The following is an 18,039-nucleotide window of genomic DNA, read 5'->3' on the forward strand; positions in this document are numbered from 1 at the left end:
TGGTCTGTCTTGTTATTAGTCCAGTCATTTTATGAAAAAAGGTAAGACAAATTGCAACAGAAGCAAAATCAACTGATTTTGTGTCCTCAATATGTCTTGAGTAATGGGAAAAAAAGCCCAGAAGAATCCCATTAAGGGAAAGTTTAGAAAAAGACCCAAATATAGCCTAATTATTAGCCTATTCATTCTTTTTCTCACGTTAATTGGGTAAAAATTTTAACCTTTAGATATCACCATGAAAATTACTGAGTTGATTACTTACATCAAGACAAACAAAAAATGTATTGTTTGTTAACATGGTCAAACGGTGCATAATCTAAATACGTATGTGCCAATTTGCATAAATACCACAACAGATCTAAACATTGGGTATAGCCAGGTGAAAATGTCCTGTTGAATCTTGTTGACATATAACAGTAAAAGACTTAATGTTAAGGTCTGAATGGAACCCATTTAGGCTACCCATGAGCATTAATACATAGAGGCAGGAAGAAGTACTTTAAACCAGCCTTTATTAATTATTATTGCAGAGATGGGGTTTGGGGCTGGGTCCAGGGGACTGTTTTTGGGGGTTCACTTTTTATTTTACCTACCTTTTGTCTTCTGCATTCTCTTTACCCTTGTCTCCTGTTCTTCCCTCAGACTCATCCCCCAGAAACAGTCCCACGGACCCAGCCCCAAACCCCATCTCTGCAATAATAGTTTAATTGAAAAAAAAGCAGCATTTTAAACAAACGCATTTGTCCTCAAAGACTATGTCCTGTTCGGATTCAGAACGATGATCAAAATACAGATGCAGTAGATAGTCCATCAACACCCCCAAAGATTTAGTCGTTAACCCTTTCTGGGCTAATATTTCATTCAGTAACGTTAGGAAGTTTTGAATTTATGTTGTTTGATTGCATTATTTTACAATCTTCTACCACTTGTTTTGCTTCAACTGTGTTTTGATCAGGAGATTCTGTACTATTTCAGAAGATGCGTAATAGCGCCCCCTACCATATAACAGTGAAAACATGAATAGCCAGAAAATTCCGTCAGTGGCGGGGAAAGGGTGAAGTAGATTTGAAGTAAAATCATATGTGGACTAGCCTATAGCCTACACAAATTCAGATACTCAGAATTGGAAACATGTTTTCTTTGTAAATCAATATTTTCAAACAATGTAAGTTAAAGAGGCCATATAGCCTATATGTAAAACTGTGAGAATTTCATAAGCTACTCAATCAAATGAGTAAATGCAACTACAAGCCAAGTATACTTTGAATACTTAATTATAGCCTACTTAAGATTTAGTTGATTGAGTACAAGTATAGGCCAAATATACTTATAAGTCAAGTATTGAAGTGTTTTTAAGTATATTTCTGTTTACATAAAATATACTTATTTTTAGTTTAAAAGTAGCTATACTAATAGCACATTTGTATAAACTTTGTTTTTGTTTTGGGATCCTTTTACACCGCAAATGTCAAGGTCTCCAAGATGTAATCTAATATCATCTACACCTTTTTACTTTCTTCCCCTGAGCCTTAAAATAAGTTACAAAGCATGTTAAGGAGTGCATACCTGAAAAGGTCAGCTTTGTTTTGCTCATCTCAGTGCACATGAATCTGATGTAATTAGGACTCTGCTACAGTGGCCCGAAGCAAGAGAAGATTATGATTGGTAAATACGATATAAAGTAAATAACAAGCAGTGGGTGGGTGGCGTGAGCATGCTTGAAAGCGAGAGGAACAAACTCAGGCAAATTAACTGAGAACGAAATAACTTTATGGCAGTTAATGTGCCATGCCTGGAAGCCCTTTAGGCTACAAGCCAAATACATATATGAACTGTACAAATGGATATATTAGGACTAAGTTACTATTTTAATGTTCTCTGATTAAGTTTTAAGTGGATGCAATCTGTGAGGTCTCAGTTAGTTGCTTGCTGCTGGGAACAAGGTGTTTCTATTTGATGAGGAAATAAACATTTAGTTTATTGTACGTAGCAAGACTCTGAATGTATTCGCACCTCATTCTAATTTAGTTCTGAATACACAATATGACAGTGTGCAAAGATGTTTCTAAAAAGAGTGAGGTTCATTATGGCTTCGAGGCAGCCTTAATGCACACCGCATATGTGAAAAGATGCATTAATTTCAAATAAAAACATTTGAATCAAATCATAACAATAGCAGCAAAACCATTAGGCTGATAATGTTGCTGCGCAAAAAGGTATGCAAAATTTGTTTGATTTGTTGCAATGGGAGTGAAAACTACACATGGGCGAGTGGCCTGGCTTTGGCTGTGCTCCTGTCTCACTCAGCATTCTCTGGCTCTCTTCAGAGGCCTGTCTGAGCTAATTAGCACATGATGCAAAGTCGCATGTCCCCTCTGAGTGTATCTAAGAGAGTGTGTAAGAAAAGTAGGAAGAGACAGAAATAGGTTGAGCTGCAAAGTACAACTACAGTAGGACTTGGCGTACACTTCAACTTGTAAGGGTGCAATTTTCAACATGTTTTATATTGTTTCTATTTTTTTATTATTTTTTTTTTATTTACTGTTTTTCATCTGATTAGTTTGGTAGCAAATTAACAGTGAAAAAACTCTGGTCCAGATCTTGTTCATTTCCTGACCCATGATAATTAAATCCCTCGGTGTCATTAGGCAGGAAATCATCTTTCTTTTTGGGTCTTTTGAACTTCATCACATTAACAGAGGGCAGTTCAAACGCCTAAGGGGACATGGTGATGGAGAAAAATGAGATGCGAGAACATTTTTTTATTTCAATGCTTTTGTGTCCACTTGCACAACTTTTGCGTTCTCTCCCGAAAGTATTGTTTTCCCTCAAGAAACTTAGCATTTTGCAATGGGAAATCAGTAGCACACTGGCCATGTGTTGAGGAAATGAGGTTCTGTGAGGAATGAGTGTGGATGAAAGTCAGCACTGAAAGCTGCTTAAGAACATTTGGAAATGTGATTTTTAAATAAGGAACGAGCGTATGAGAGAGTGTGGGTGTTAAGTTTTGAGTAAACAATGTCTTTTCAGTCATATCTCAACCATTTCTCAGATTTTAATTAAGCCAAGGAATTTCTTTTATTTATTTGTGCATTAAAAATATGTCATTATTTAATCTTGAAAATAGCTGGATGGAGTGTTTTTATGTTAGGTTTCCCCCTTGTGGTGCGATGCACCAAATGAACTGTACTATATGACAGCACCTTGTGATTGTAGGCAGACACGGTTAGTGTGAACCTGCAAAGCATACAATCACTAGGTTTATTGGGTCATATTAGAACAAGTAAACTAAATTAACCAATTAAAAATCTCATATTATTAGAATTATGGAAGAAATTATATGCAACACACATTTAAATTCAAACCTCATGAACCTTTAGTTGACTTTAATAATTCTCAAGTCTAACAAACAAGAGTTGAAACCATAACACTGAGTGCCGATTATATCAGTGTGATCCAAATATATCAAAGCTAGGCTTATTATATCTCTCATACAGTATCCTACAACCCCTGGCTGTATTTGTAAATATTTAAAACTAATATAATATAGTTTTTATACATTAGTTATAACAGAGGGCAGTATTGGTGATGGGCAAAAATGAGATGCGAGAAAAAAAAATATTTCAATGCTTTTGTGTCCACTTGCACAACTTTTGCGTTCTATCCCAAAAGTATTGTTTTCCCCTAAGACACATTTTGCGAGTGACGCAAAAGCATTGAAATATATATTTTTTTCTAATTTTTTTTTTTTTTTGCCTTCACCATGTCCCTTTAGACTCTTGAAGTTTCTCAGAAGCTTAGGCATTCACAATGGGTGCGTCCGAAATCGTGAGTAGGTACTTATTTTGAATAAGTAATTATTTCATGGCCGCTAAAAATTATGTTCTAGTATGAATGTGTGTAGTATTAATGTAATCTGGACGTACTACATTCACCATGTTGTCATTATCATGTGAACGCAACACATTCTCATACCCAATTCGCGGTTTTTGCACGACCGCTTGTCTATAGAAGTGTTTACGGAGTTTGGCCAAAATGTTAAATTGGGCGTGAAGACTATAGCTTTTTAATATTTTTGTTTGCTCAATGGGACACACTTAATCACCGCGTGATTGTGGTGCTTCATTTTCAATCGTTTTACAAACTACATATAATCTCTGAAGTCTCTGCACCAATAAAATGTGCAACACTTTCCCCTGGTTTCACAGACAGGGCTTAAGACTAGTCCTAGACTAAAATGTAAGTCTGAGCTGTTTCCACTGAAATAAACTTGCACTGACTGATCTTAAAAATATATCAGTGCCTTTTTAGTTTTAAGATGCACATCGGTAATGTTTTTTTCTAAGCATGTTTATAAAAATTACTTAAATGTCCTAATTGATCTATGGTCTAATCCTGGCTTAGTCTAAGCCCTGTCTGTGAAACCGGGCCTTTATGTTATACAATCAAATTATACAGTATGTATCTAATTAATTTAACATACACTGGAAAGTTTTCCTATATGACGCAAAATCGGGGCACGCAAGTTCCTGAACGTGATGAATGACAGGATATGCAAAGTCTGCTTTAGTGTGCGTTAAGTGTACTGCTCTTTGGCAGTTTTCAGACCTGGGACAGTCTTGCACACTTACTTCTTGTCGCGTGCACACGCTCTCAAGACTGCAAGTGTGTGTATTTTGACAGGCCCAATGTGTCCATCGTATGCACACTTCAGAATCTCTGCAGAAATAGTAAGTCATCCGCCTACTTTTTGCCTATAGGCTACTGTTTGCTCTTTTTATGAGTACTGTGAATTCGGACATACTTTTGTCACATACTGTTTTTAACCTACTATAGTAAAGAAGTATGGGAATTCGGATGCAGCCAATCACTTTCCATGTGTAGTGACAGTAAAAGAATTAGAAGCATGCTAGAGGTCAATCTAACCTAGAGAAATCATGTTTTTGACTCTTGTCTTAGATAGTGTGTTGTCAGACTAGCTGAATGTCACACCACATGGGGACTATGGGGATAAAAACCCTGAATCAGCCCAGCTGTCAATCAAACTGACAGATCGCTGTACCACAGAGCTGTTAGAACTGAGGGAGAATGGCTTGCACTTTAACATGCTTTTACATTGCTTAAGATATAATAACATATACAGTATTGTGCACTTAAAGGAATATTTTAGTATCTTAAACAAAAAATATTTATTTACTAACTATTGTTTGGTCATTAATAGCCACATTAATTTGACAGTGAAATCCTTGGCTGTAATGAAGCTCATAGGCACCTCATTAAAACTAAGAAATGCACATTTAATTTAACCTGAACTGAGTGGTCACTAAAAATTGGTTCATTCACATAGTTTAATCTCATATTTCGTAGTATTTGATGTTTTATTTTTGTAATAAAAACAAACAAACTACAACTACCCTAAATGCTTAGCACAGCATATACATAGATCAAATAAAGAAGTGTAATCCATACCAAAATACTGCCTATGTGTGTGTAAATGAGAATGTGTTCGGTGTAAGAGAGAGACAGACTTATGCTTAGTCAGACTACATATGTCAGAGTCAGAGAGCTTAATCATATCTGCCAGAATGAACCATTATCAGGGGCCTGAGGTCTTATAAACCCACAGCAATCTTAACCTTGGTAAAAAATCATATTCACTTATACCCATAGCCATAAGTAGCAATGGGAAATCAGTAGCACACTGGACACGTGTTGAGGAAATGTATTCAAGGACTACAGATTGAGGTTCTGTGAGGAGAGTGTGGATGAAAGTCAGCAAAAAAAAAAAAAAGCTGCTTAAGAACATTTGGAAATGTGATTTTTAAATAAGGAACAAGCGGTATGTATAAGAGTGTGGGTGTTAAGTTTTGAGTAAACAATGTCTTTTCAGTAATATCTCAACCATTTCTAAGATTTTAATTTAGGTGAAGTTCAAATATTTTAGCACTAACCTTTTGGATATCAGACAAGGAATTTATTTGTGCATTAAAAATATGTCATTATTTAATCTTGAAAATAGCTGGATGGAGTGTTTTTATGTTAGGTTGCCCCCTTGTGGTGTGATGTGCCAAATGAACTATGACAGCACCTTTTGGTTGTAGGCAGACACGGTTAGTGTGAACCCGCAAAGCATACAATCACTAAATTAACCAATTAAACTCAATAATAATAAAAAAAAAATCTCATATTAGAATTATGGAAGAAATTATATGCAACACACATTTATATTCAAACCTCATGAACCTTTAGTTGACTTTAATAATTCTGAAGTCTAACAAACAAGAGTTCAAACCAATAGGATACAGAGTTCAATACAATGGAAAAAACAGAAAAACACATCACGCAAATTTGCAATGTTTGGTTGTGTCTTTTCTTTGTCATTAATTATGTTGGCTTGAGGAAGCCAACATACTGATCTATACTTTTCAATTTTTCTTCTTCTTCTTCTTCTTACTTACTTACTAGTCTTTCTCTGGGTTTTGATGGCCCTTTTTAGGAAAACCTTAAGTCCGATCAGTTGGTAACGATATAGCAACCCGCGAACAGTAATGTCTGAGCTGAGTTCGGTGGTTCTAGCTTGAAAGCTCTAGGAGGACATGCATTTAGAAATTTGAATCTCAGAATAATAATAATAATAATAATAATAATAATAATAACTAGAAAGTAAATTTTGTCAGTTTGAAAAAGTTTGACAAGTTCAGGACAGTAGTTTCATAGCAGACATTGGTTCTGCAGAACCATACGTGACAACTGTTTCTGGACAGCAGTCTCAGGCCAGACGTTGGTTCTGCAAAACCTTATGTAACAGCAGTTTCAGGCCGGAAGTTGGTTCTGCAGAACCAAATGCACAAGCAGTTTCAGGCTAGACGTTGGTTCTGCAGAACCATACGTAACAGCAGTTTCAGGACAGCAGTTTCTTGCCGGACGTTGTTTCTGCAGAACAGCAATGTAGTTGCTGTTTCAGGCCAGCATATTCAGACCAGATATTGGTTCTGCAATACCTTATGTAACAGCAGTTTCAGGCTAGCAGATTCAGGCCAGATGTTGGTTCTGCAGAACCATACATAACAGCAGTTTCAGCCAGCAGTTTCAGGCCAGACAACCAATGTCCAGAACCAACGTCTGGCCTGAAACTGCTGTTACATTGTTCTGCAGAATCAATGTATGGTCTGAATCTGCTGTCCTGAAACTGCTGCTGCATATATTCCTGCAGAACCAACATCTGGTCTGAATCTGCTGTCCTGAAACTGCTGTTACTTATTGTTGTGCAGAATCAACTTCTGGTATGAGACTGCTGTTCTGTAACTGCTGTCATGTATGGTTCTGCAGAACCAGTGTGTGGCCTGAAACCAACATTTGGTCTGAAACTGCTGGCCTAAAACTGGTGTTACATATGGTTCCGCAGAACCAACGTCTGGCCTGAAACTGCTGGCACATATGGGTCTGCACAACCAATGTCTGGTCTAAATCTGCTGGCCTGAAACTGCTGTTACATATGGTTCTGCAGAACCAACGTCTGGCCTGAAACTGCTGTTACGTATGGTTCATCAGAACCAACATCTGGTCAGAACCTGCTGGCCTGAAACTGCTGTTACATATGGTTCTGCAGAACCAACGTCTGGCCTGAAACTGCTGTTACGTATGGTTCAGCAGAACCAACATCTGGTCAGAACCTGCTGGCCTGAAACTGCTGTTACATATGGTTCTGCAGAACCAACGTCTGGCCTGAAACTGCTGTTACGTATGGTTCAGCAGAACCAACATCTGGTCAGAACCTGCTGGCCTGAAACTGCTGTTACATATGGTTCTGCAGAACCAACGTCTGGCCTGAAACTGCTGTTACGTATGGTTCAGCAGAACCAACATCTGGTCAGAACCTGCTGGCCTGAAACTGCTGTTACATATGGTTCTGCAGAACCAACGTCTGGCCTGAAACTGCTGTTACGTATGGTTCTGCAGAACCAACGTCTGGTCTGAAACTGCTGTTACATATGGTTCAGTAGAACCTGTCTGAAACTGCTGGCTTGAAACTTCTTTCACATATGGTTCCACAGAACCAACGTCCGGTCTTGAACTGCTTTTACATATGGTTCTGCAGAACCATACGTGACAACTGTTTCTGGACAGCAGTCTCAGGCCAGACGTTGGTTCTGCAAAACCTTATGTAACAGCAGTTTCAGGCCGGAAGTTGGTTCTGCAGAACCAAATGCACAAGCAGTTTCAGGCTAGACGTTGGTTCTGCAGAACCTTACGTAACAGCAGTTTCAGGATAGCAGTTTCTTGCCGGACGTTGTTTCTGCAGAACAGCAATGTAGTTCTGTAACTGCTGTTACATATGGTTCTGCAGAATCAATGTATGGTCTGAATCTGCTGTCCTGAAACTGCTGTTACTTATTGTTGTGCAGAATCAACTTCTGGTATGAGACTGCTGTTCTGTAACTGCTGTCACGTATGGTTCCGCAGAACCAACGTCTGGCCTGAAACTGCTGGCACATATGGGTCTGCACAACCAATGTCTGGTCTAAATCTGCTGGCCTGAAACTGCTGTTACATATGGTTCTGCAGAACCAACATCTGGTCAGAACCTGCTGGCCTGAAACTGCTGTTACATATGGTTCTGCAGAACCAAAGTCTGGCCTGAAACTGCTGTTACGTATGGTTCTGCAGAACCAACATCTGGTCAGAACCTGCTGGCCTGAAACTGCTGTTACATATGGTTCTGCAGAACCAACGTCTGGCCTGAAACTGCTGTTACGTATGGTTCTGCAGAACCAACGTCTGGTCTGAAACTGCTGGTACATATGGTTCAGTAGAACCTGTCTGAAACTGCTGGCTTGAAACTTCTTTCACATATGGTTCCACAGAACCAACGTCCGGTCTTGAACTGCTGTTACATATGGTTCTGCAGAACCAACGTCTGGCCTGAAACTGCTGTTACGTATGGTTCTGCAGAACCAACGTCTGGTCTGAAACTGCTGGTACATATGGTTCAGTAGAACCTGTCTGAAACTGCTGGCTTGAAACTTCTTTCACATATGGTTCCACAGAACCAACGTCCGGTCTTGAACTATATGGTTCTGCAGAACCAATGTTTGGCCTGAAACTGCTGCCACATATGGTTCTGCAGAAACTGAAACTGCTGACCTAATTATGCAAGTTTAGTAGTTCTTACTAGCATTCTACTCTTAAATCTGACGATCTCTATAATATCCACCGTAATTTCCATTCTAAGACTATTGGCCCACACTCCTAACCAGCAGGTGGCGGTAATGCACATTAAAGTTGTTTGCCAACCGCCATAAAAAAAAGAAGAAGGAGGAGAAGACTCTGCTTTAGTTAAAATTGCTGAACACATGAGTCTTTGTCACTGTATTTACTTTAGTCAGAATAGTGGATCCCAAACATTGTTAAGGTTACCATTGTGTCAATCATTGCAGTTTCCGGAGTGAGTCGTGTTCCATACAGACATGGAAGGAAAAATTAGGGGTCTCACTCCCGCATTTAATGTGGTTACACTCCTGAAACTTTACAGTGTGTACGTGGCCAGTAACAGCTGGTAACAAGTGCACATAAAGTTAACAGCTATCACAGGGAGACCATTTCCAACACCATTTTCAAAACATTCTCTGGAGTTCTACTTTACATCGACAGTACACCTAACTGCAGACTTGTAAAAATGCACAGAATTAAAGCGATTACTAAGTTTGCCTTGGGGATCACCGTGCTCTATTGGCCTTTAGCTGATAGGACTACATTTAAGATTTCTTTAAATCTTCGATTCATTTTGATCAGTTGTAGGTCGAATAATAAGAATGCGAAACACAATGTCACCACAAAGTGGCAGCAAAGCACAAGAGAGGTTTCGGTTCATGACCTGTGAGCAAGAAGAAGTGTTATACATTTAAAAAAAAAAAAAAAAAAAAGTGATAAGAGAAGCTGAAAGAGTGGATGGGATAATAATACTACCAACAACAATATTAGTACATCTATTATTAATAATATAAATAATATTATTAAGCAAATTACTTATACTTAGATACATTTTTTCAGGAGAAAATGTAGGTTGACCATTTTTGGTTGTTGATATGTTTGCCATACTATGTATTTCATGAATAAAGTTTAATTAACCTTCATTGCAAACAAAAACTGGCAATCACATAATGAAGGAAGTTAGAACATCTGCTGATCCAAGCTAGTGTTGAAGACAGTTTATGTCCTCTGTCTGGCTTTTTATTATGTTTAAACTTTTTATAGAGAGTTGGATTATAAAAAATGCCAATGGACAAAATGATGTGTAAATCCAAGTGTTACTTAAAATCAAATTTTCTGTCCGTTGACATTTAAGAACTTTGTAATCAATTTGTCCTCTCTTATCCACTGTATGTATTTTTGTGAGTCTCTTGCTGTTCTTATACTGAGATGTTTCCCATTACTGTGGCGTTTAATAGCCACGTCTTATCTGCTTTAAATTAACGACAGCCATGAGGTTAATTTTGTGAAAACATTCTAATTTGCACCTATTATGAGCATTAGACTTTTTAATGGCAGGAAAAAGCATGAATTGGCTGCCAAGACATCGGCCCTTTACCTTGTTAAAATTCCTTGCTACGGTACTTAATGGAAATCCAATTTTCATAAGGGCCATTTTAAGATGTATTAATTCACTCTGCTCTCCAGCAGCAATTTAATCTTGGAGAAGGTAACTAAAATATCTCTTTCCTTGCCTATATTCTTCTCTCCGAGGGGTTTGGATTTTGAAGGACTCTTGGGTAGCATGTTCTTGCTTTTCCTTGAAAGTCCATTCTCGGGGACTGTTCCTACCAGGCTTTACTTTGTGATGGGTCTTTTATGAGCTAATTGGAAAAGTCTGCAGCATTATTCTGGCCGTTTGCTTGGCACTCTCCATTAATGGCATTCCCAGGTCTCGGCTGGCTCTGTCTTTAATCACCTCATGGCCCACACCCTCATCTGAGAAAGAGGAAATCAGAACATGGCTATGGCTTCCCTCACTGCAGCATCCTCGCTTAATGGGTCCTCTGATGTGGAATCGTACTCCAGACTTTCAAAGTGATTTGCCACAGATTTCTCATATCGATTTAAAAGAGAATAAAAAAAGAAGCATTTCTTCAAAGCCACATATGCAGATGATTAAGAGGGCTTCAAGCGATGCTTAAAGAAATGTTCCAGGTTCAAAAGAAGCTAAGATAAAAAAAAAACAGATAATAAATAAAATAAAAACTTGGATAAAAAAATATGAACTCTTCAGTTTTTTATTTCTTTTTTAAAGCAGAAATCGTGGTTACATTCACTGCATTTACAGTGGAACAGGCCAGCCAATTACACAGTTTCAAAAGTATGGTCTCAAGACATGAACATTTACAAGCATATAAGAGTAATAGTGTGATATTTTTTCTGTGCAATGTCATATCCAATCATTCAACTTTAGTGTCATCAGAGCTCCCGTTTTAAAATTGGTCATTTTCACATAATTTACATTACATTTTCATGCATTTTTTCAGTGGCTTTTATCCAAAGCAACTTGCATATGACAATCTACCAAAAGTTTTCAGACACTCCAGGAACTCTGCAATACTGTAACCACAATTACAGTAAATAAACTGCCTAAATAATATTATGTGTATATACATTACCATTAAAAAATATGGGGTCATTAAGATTTATTTTTAAGAATTGAATACACAAACATATGGCTGATTACTCCAAATTCATCTTTGTCAGCATAAGAATGTTACATTTTAAAATATATTAAAATAAATTGTAATAATATTTCACAATATTACTGTTGTTACAGTATTTTGCACAAATGCAGCCTTGGTGAGCAGAAGTGACTTTTTTTCAAAAACAAATAAACATAAAAGACCTTTTGAAACTTTTGTAAGATATTATTATAATTAAAATATTGATGAATATTATGATACATTCTTTTAACATCAAATATTCATTTTCTGCTAATTTGCTAATATTAAGTAATATTAATATAGTTCTGACTTTAACCCTCTGACAGCTCTTTTTGGTGTAATGATGAAAAAGGCTTTGGAAACTGTTAACTTGAACCACATGCGAAGTTCCTCTCTGTTGACTCTTGATTTTCCAGCAGCCTTTGCCCTTCTTTTAATGAGGTGCAAACGCTCACCCTCATACACAGCACTGACAGGAGTGCATGTATGCATGCATGCCTGCACTGACAATAACAAACACTAATGTGTACATGTGTCAGTACAGGAGACTTGCAGTCAGGGAAGAGAATCGGTGGTGTCATGGGGGTGTGGCAAACACACAAGATCTCATCCTCCTGCGACAGTAGATGGGTGGGGGTTGGAGTGATAGCGGTGGGGCGGAGGGGGCTGTTCTCTATGCAGATGTCTATTGAATCCAACTCCAAGACCAAAAGAAATAGGAAATTTAAGGAATGATAGTGGGGCTGGGGGAAGGATGGGAGGGAACGGTGCAGTGGCCTGTAGATGAACCCAATGGGGACTTCGCTCAGCAGGGTCATCTCAAGTTCAGGTCTTTCCCTGGCTGACTGGAAGAGCGACGCATGGTGGAAGGGGCTGCTCATGGAGGCCGTGAGACCTGGAAGGGAGTCTCTCAGGACCCTCTAGTGCAAAAATGTTATGGTAGAACTTCTCTGAATTGAGAATGCTGGGAAAGCATCTTGAGAATTATTTTTTACATTTTCATTTTCATTTTAAAGTATTTGTCCTTTTCAAGAGCTGAAATTTTCCTTAGCATGACATTTATAGTACAGCATTTTGTCTTCTTGGGATACCTCTCGCGATGCACAATATATTCGTTATTGGTCGATATTAGTTTCATTTATTATTATCGGTTATTTTAATTGTGAATGCTAATTTCCACCTTTTTTTTTAGAGTGCAGATGCAGACCTTCTTTGTGTTTTTGATAGACATTTTGGCCTTAGCACTTAAATCAGCTGGGAGAGTGCGGGATTGCATTGACTCGCATGGATCATTAATTTAGATGCACTAGTATAGAATTATTCATTTATCAATAAAATGAAATAATTATTTTTAATATTGGTGATGAATCCCTTCAACTAATTAATTACCAAACGTCTCACCTCAAAAGAGAACAAATGAACCCCGAGCAGCTTCTTACAGCAGGCACATCATTAAAGCACCGTCTGTGACATGATATTAAAAGGTTGTCGATTCCAGGTGAGAGTCTGTTTGACCATATGGTGATGGAGACAGATATTGCCCTGGGTTAAGACAGAGAGGAGACAATGAGTCACTGGATTCTTCAGGAGTCAGGGGTGGCCTCAGTTCTCTGGCACTTTGCACAGATAGCACCAGCAGGAGTCTTTTGATTGAATAAGTAGACCGTACCATTATGTCACGCCCGGGACAGTAATGGAGGGTGTTGGCTGGGAGATAATGAGATGAGGAGTTGGCTTACACAGAGAAGTGAGTTAATGTAGTGACACTGCAAATGAAACTCATGTTTCTGAAGTGAGCAGGTGTTTGTTGACAAAGACTGAACCCTGGGGCTCAGATCTGGATGTCTGCAATTAAAGAAACTGAAGAAGAAAAGAAAACATTTCCTGAGGTGTGGCGTGGGGGACTTTGTTGAAATGCTTTTCTAGGCACCACCCCACAGTAGAACCTGCTAAAAAATGTTTTAGGATGAACAGCGAAAACTGATGACAAAGGAAATTTGAATTTAAAATCTGTTATCTTGCTCTCTTCATAGAAACAAAAATTAACATAAAATGTTGCAACAGTAACACATTAATTATCTCTTATTCATTTACATTTTATCATTTAGCAGACGCTTTTATCCAAAATGACTTATTATGAATATCACAAGAAACGCATAATACAAGAGCCAGCAATGCATAAGAGTAGGTTTTTTTTTTTTTATAGAATTATAATTTTTAGTAGAATTTTCTTTATATATATATATATATATATATATATATATATATATATATATATATATATATATATTTATAGGAAGTTCCTTTGCCTAAGTTAAGTTATTGCGGAAGACAGATTGTCATGACGTTATAAAGTGTGAACTTGCAAGACATCATTCAAGATGTGAGTGGTGAAGTTGAGCGCTCTTGCTGTTTTATCTGCCATTAGTGTTGTGGAACCCAGTTGTAGTCGATTTATGTGTTGACTGGTATTACATGGAGTTCTGCCTTCACAGGTTGAGCTGAAAGTGTTGTTCCTTCATCTTGCTTTTCATTAATGCATGTACTACAATAAGTTTGTCCCTTTTTTTTAAACTCAACCTTTTACTTTTCTGTTGCCAGCATCGTAATCCCATTTGATAATTCAGATTTTAACAAGCGCATCAAAAAGAAAGATCAAGTTAACCCTAAAATATTTGTTTAAAAATGGTTTTGAACTGTGATACCTCTCTTAATTGCAGATGCTGAGATCAGATTTTTACTTGCATGCTGTTGTACTAAAAGTTTACCTCTAAGGCATTCTTGTGACCAAATTGTTGTTATCTTACTATTGCCAAGGAAAAGATAAATGACTTGATTTATAGCATACACTGATTTGCTAAAATGAAGGTCAAGGTTTTTATTTCTTTCTCCTATCCATTTATAGCAAGACAAGCCTTTGAAATCTGTTGATATTATTGTACAAGTACATCCTGGACTAAAAGCTCTATGTGTATGCAAATGTTGCACTTTAGCTGACATCTAAACTTTCATTGAACTCGCTTTTTCCCAGCAAGAGTTTGTGTTACCAGCATGTCTGGTATGCAAAACAAATTGTTTTACATTTGTGTCCATATTTAAAAGACAGATTCCCAACCCATCTCCTTGACTGTGGCAAACTGAAGGGGGGAGAAGTGGAACTGAAGAGCAGGGCAGAGGGTAGAGTGGGGCATAATGGAGGGGTAGCACAGGGGGTTGATGGGACTGGTGTGCATGAACAGGGGACCTCTTGGTGAACTGCGTAGTCGCGAGCCGGGTCATTGGGGTGAGGCTGTCAGAGCGTGCCTGAAACAGTAACCCAGGGGTTCAGCCAGAGTTCACACACAAAATGTGTAGGATCCATGTCCTCTGCTGGCTCGACCGCACCAGCACATTCTGTTCTGCAGATACCTACAGCCATGTCACCAAAAGAGCTCAAGAAACAACGTTTCTTTGAAAAAATTGTTTTACTGCCAATCTGTATTGCTAAAATTACTATAGTAAGTGTCAAACTCATCACTTTATTTCCCTGGGAAATTGATATCATAGGGAGAAAAAGTCATTGGTATAGTTTTCCAGTTTGTTAATCTGTATTTTTTCTTTTCCAGAGTAAATATCATCCTTAAAAAAAGATGAATGTACATGCAAAAAATATAACATATCTTTTCTTTGTGTATTGTGTTTATATTTCTTTTTAATATATATTGAATATGTAATTATTTATAAGAAAACACGTTTCAGATAATACAATTTTATTATAGTATTATGAATTTGGGTTTGAAAGGATTTGAAATGTTTTTGAATAGTACTGTAATTTGATCAGAAATAGAGTAAAACTGAAAAATTGTGACATATTATTACAGTTTACTTTAGTACAGTTTACATGACAACGATGTACTTAAAAAAGGAAAAGTTTTTCTTTTGTGTTTTTGAAAAGATTTGCGTATAGACAACGTCAAACCGATCAGTGAAAACGACTGCACGCTGTATTATGCATTTTTGTAGAAACCGTGATACTTTTTTTTTCAGGATTCCTTAATGAATAGAAAGTTAAAAAAGAAATGTATTTAATTGTATTATTTTATTATTCATTTATTATTTTATTTAAATATTTTTTGTAACAATGTAAAAGTATTTTCTGCCACTCTTTATCAATGTTATGCTTGCTGAATAAAAGTATTAATGTATTCTTTTAAAAAACTTAGATATTAGTACTGAACAACAAGACAAAAAATACTTTTGTATTGTATTTTTTTCAGTGTGCTAATGGGACAACTTGTGCTAAAAAGCTTGAATTACATTAACAGCACAATGAAAAACACATTTGAATTCAGAGATTGGTTAAGCTTGTTTTCCACTGAATGGACACGTAGCCCTGGTTCAAATGCTGTTAAGAAAGAACACAGACGGATGGAGCCTGCAAAGGTCTACAGAGAGATAGAATGCTGAGATCTCCAATGGCATGGCTGAAACGGGAAAGGCCACTAAGCTAAGTCCCATCTGAGTGTGTGTGTGAGGACCCTATGGGAAAACTGCCTGATCTGCTCCAATTCAAGACTGGGTTGCCCATTGTCAAGCAAAGAGCTTGACCTGAAGTTGAACCCAGTTGTCAGCCCTGCAATGCGCTGCAGAAAAACAGGGGAGGATGGGTCTGAAGAGGTGGAATGTACCAGAGCAATGGAACTTGGTCTAAGCCCCTCACAACAGTGTCTCTCCATGAAATCCGTGTGATGCTCCACTTACTGGAACATCACAACCGTCGTGAATCAAAGTGGGGTGGACGTCCAGAAAATAACTTGACATTACAGTCTTTCTTGACATTAAATGCTGGAAGGGTCTATAGGAGCTTGGTGTCCCCATTGAGTGGGCTGTGCTCATCTCCTCCCTGTCTCCAGTCCTTGCGGGGCTGAAACCGCGTCTGCGAAAAGCAGCCCCAGCTGTGGTCACCGGCGCCAGTGCTGAGTGGAGAAGAAAAGCCCTGAGTCTTCAGAACAATCCAGCCTTTGTGGAACTGCTGGAAGCCATCAGCCAAAAATCAAATGACCGTAAGCCACAGATATAAGCCAGATGTGGGGATTCCAAGACTCTGTTCCAGCAAGCCCCAGCCCAGCTATGCTCATCCCCATCCAGCCTGGCGGTGGCAGCCAGGGAAAAAGGGTCATGCAGCGGGTATTGTGTTGCTCCAGCAAATGACATGCTTGTCTTCATCTTCAGTTCACATCACTCGAACCATGACAACTCGGAAATATGGAGCCATGAGCTGCCAAGAGCTGAGCTCTTTGTAGACTCACTAGAGCAAGGTCATGGTTTCAGGACGCTTTTCGGTTTACAGGTCCTTGCTTTGATACACATTTGTACAATTTCCAAAAGTCATTTCCTTCTTTAACGAGTGCAATATTTCGGAATTTACTGCGCTTGTAACGATAGGAGTCAGAAGCTCCACCCTGACGTGTAGATTTATATTTGATTCTGATGAAAATCGACAGCCAAAAGATTACAGCAGTGTTAAGAAACCATCATACTGTGAGTTAAGGGGAGTTTCAAAATACACTCAATCATTGTGCCATTTACTTCATTTGGTTTCTTTTGGACTGTTGTTCAAACATAATTTTGGCTTAATAGGTCAAAATCTGATGGAATTTCTGTTTTTAAATAGTCCAAACTAGGCCAATCTCTTTTGATGGATGACATCATGACTTTCTGGTTGTTGGAATTAGGGTTAGGGTTAGGGATTTGTCAATTGCTTAATTTCACGACTAGTAGCCCTCATGACCTGACCATCATTTGCAGCTCTATCAATAAACTCAGGATGAAGAATATTGTCACAAAGCGCGATGTTTATGCATTTGACAACGTTTTCACTCAAAGCAACTTACAATGCATTCAAAATGTATACATTTTATCAGCTCATGCACTCACTGAATATTGAATCCATGGCATTGGCAGTGCTAGTGCCACAATCTACTCTTTGAGATCCAGGGACAAGTATATCGATTTTTACGATAGATGCAGATTACTAAAAATATTAGACTTTACATAGTCTGGTCTGCCTGCGGTCTCTAAGCCATCCATTAAAAAAAGGTTTCTTTGAGTGAAAATTGGGGGTGGTGTTGTATTTTTGGGGGGGTAAGTACTATTATGGCAGTGAAGGGTGATTCATAACAAGGGCATCTGTTAGTTTTGGGCCATGTTCAACAATAAGCCTGTTAAAGACATTTTTATTTTGGGCCTGGCCTCTTGAAAATCCAGTGCTTTAATTTGAAATCCTAGCTGTATTTTTAACAGTTTGTCTATTGAGATGTCTAGTTTCAAATTTATTAAATTAATATTAATACATGTATTA

The 18,039-nt window shown here is 38.0% G+C and overlaps 1 long non-coding RNA gene across 1 annotated transcript in view; it reads left to right on the forward strand.

The window, feature by feature from the left end:
* Positions 1–18,039, forward strand: part of LOC307150055 — a 23,819-nt gene continuing 5,780 nt past the window's right edge. Inside the window, exon 1 of the long non-coding RNA XR_013819652.1 lies at positions 1–41. This is a non-coding gene — a long non-coding RNA (uncharacterized lncRNA). The remainder of the gene's footprint in view (positions 42–18,039) is intronic.

This window comes from Squalius cephalus (assembly GCF_949319135.1).
Source record: "Squalius cephalus genome assembly, chromosome: 22".
Classification (NCBI taxonomy): Eukaryota; Metazoa; Chordata; class Actinopteri; order Cypriniformes; family Leuciscidae; genus Squalius; species Squalius cephalus.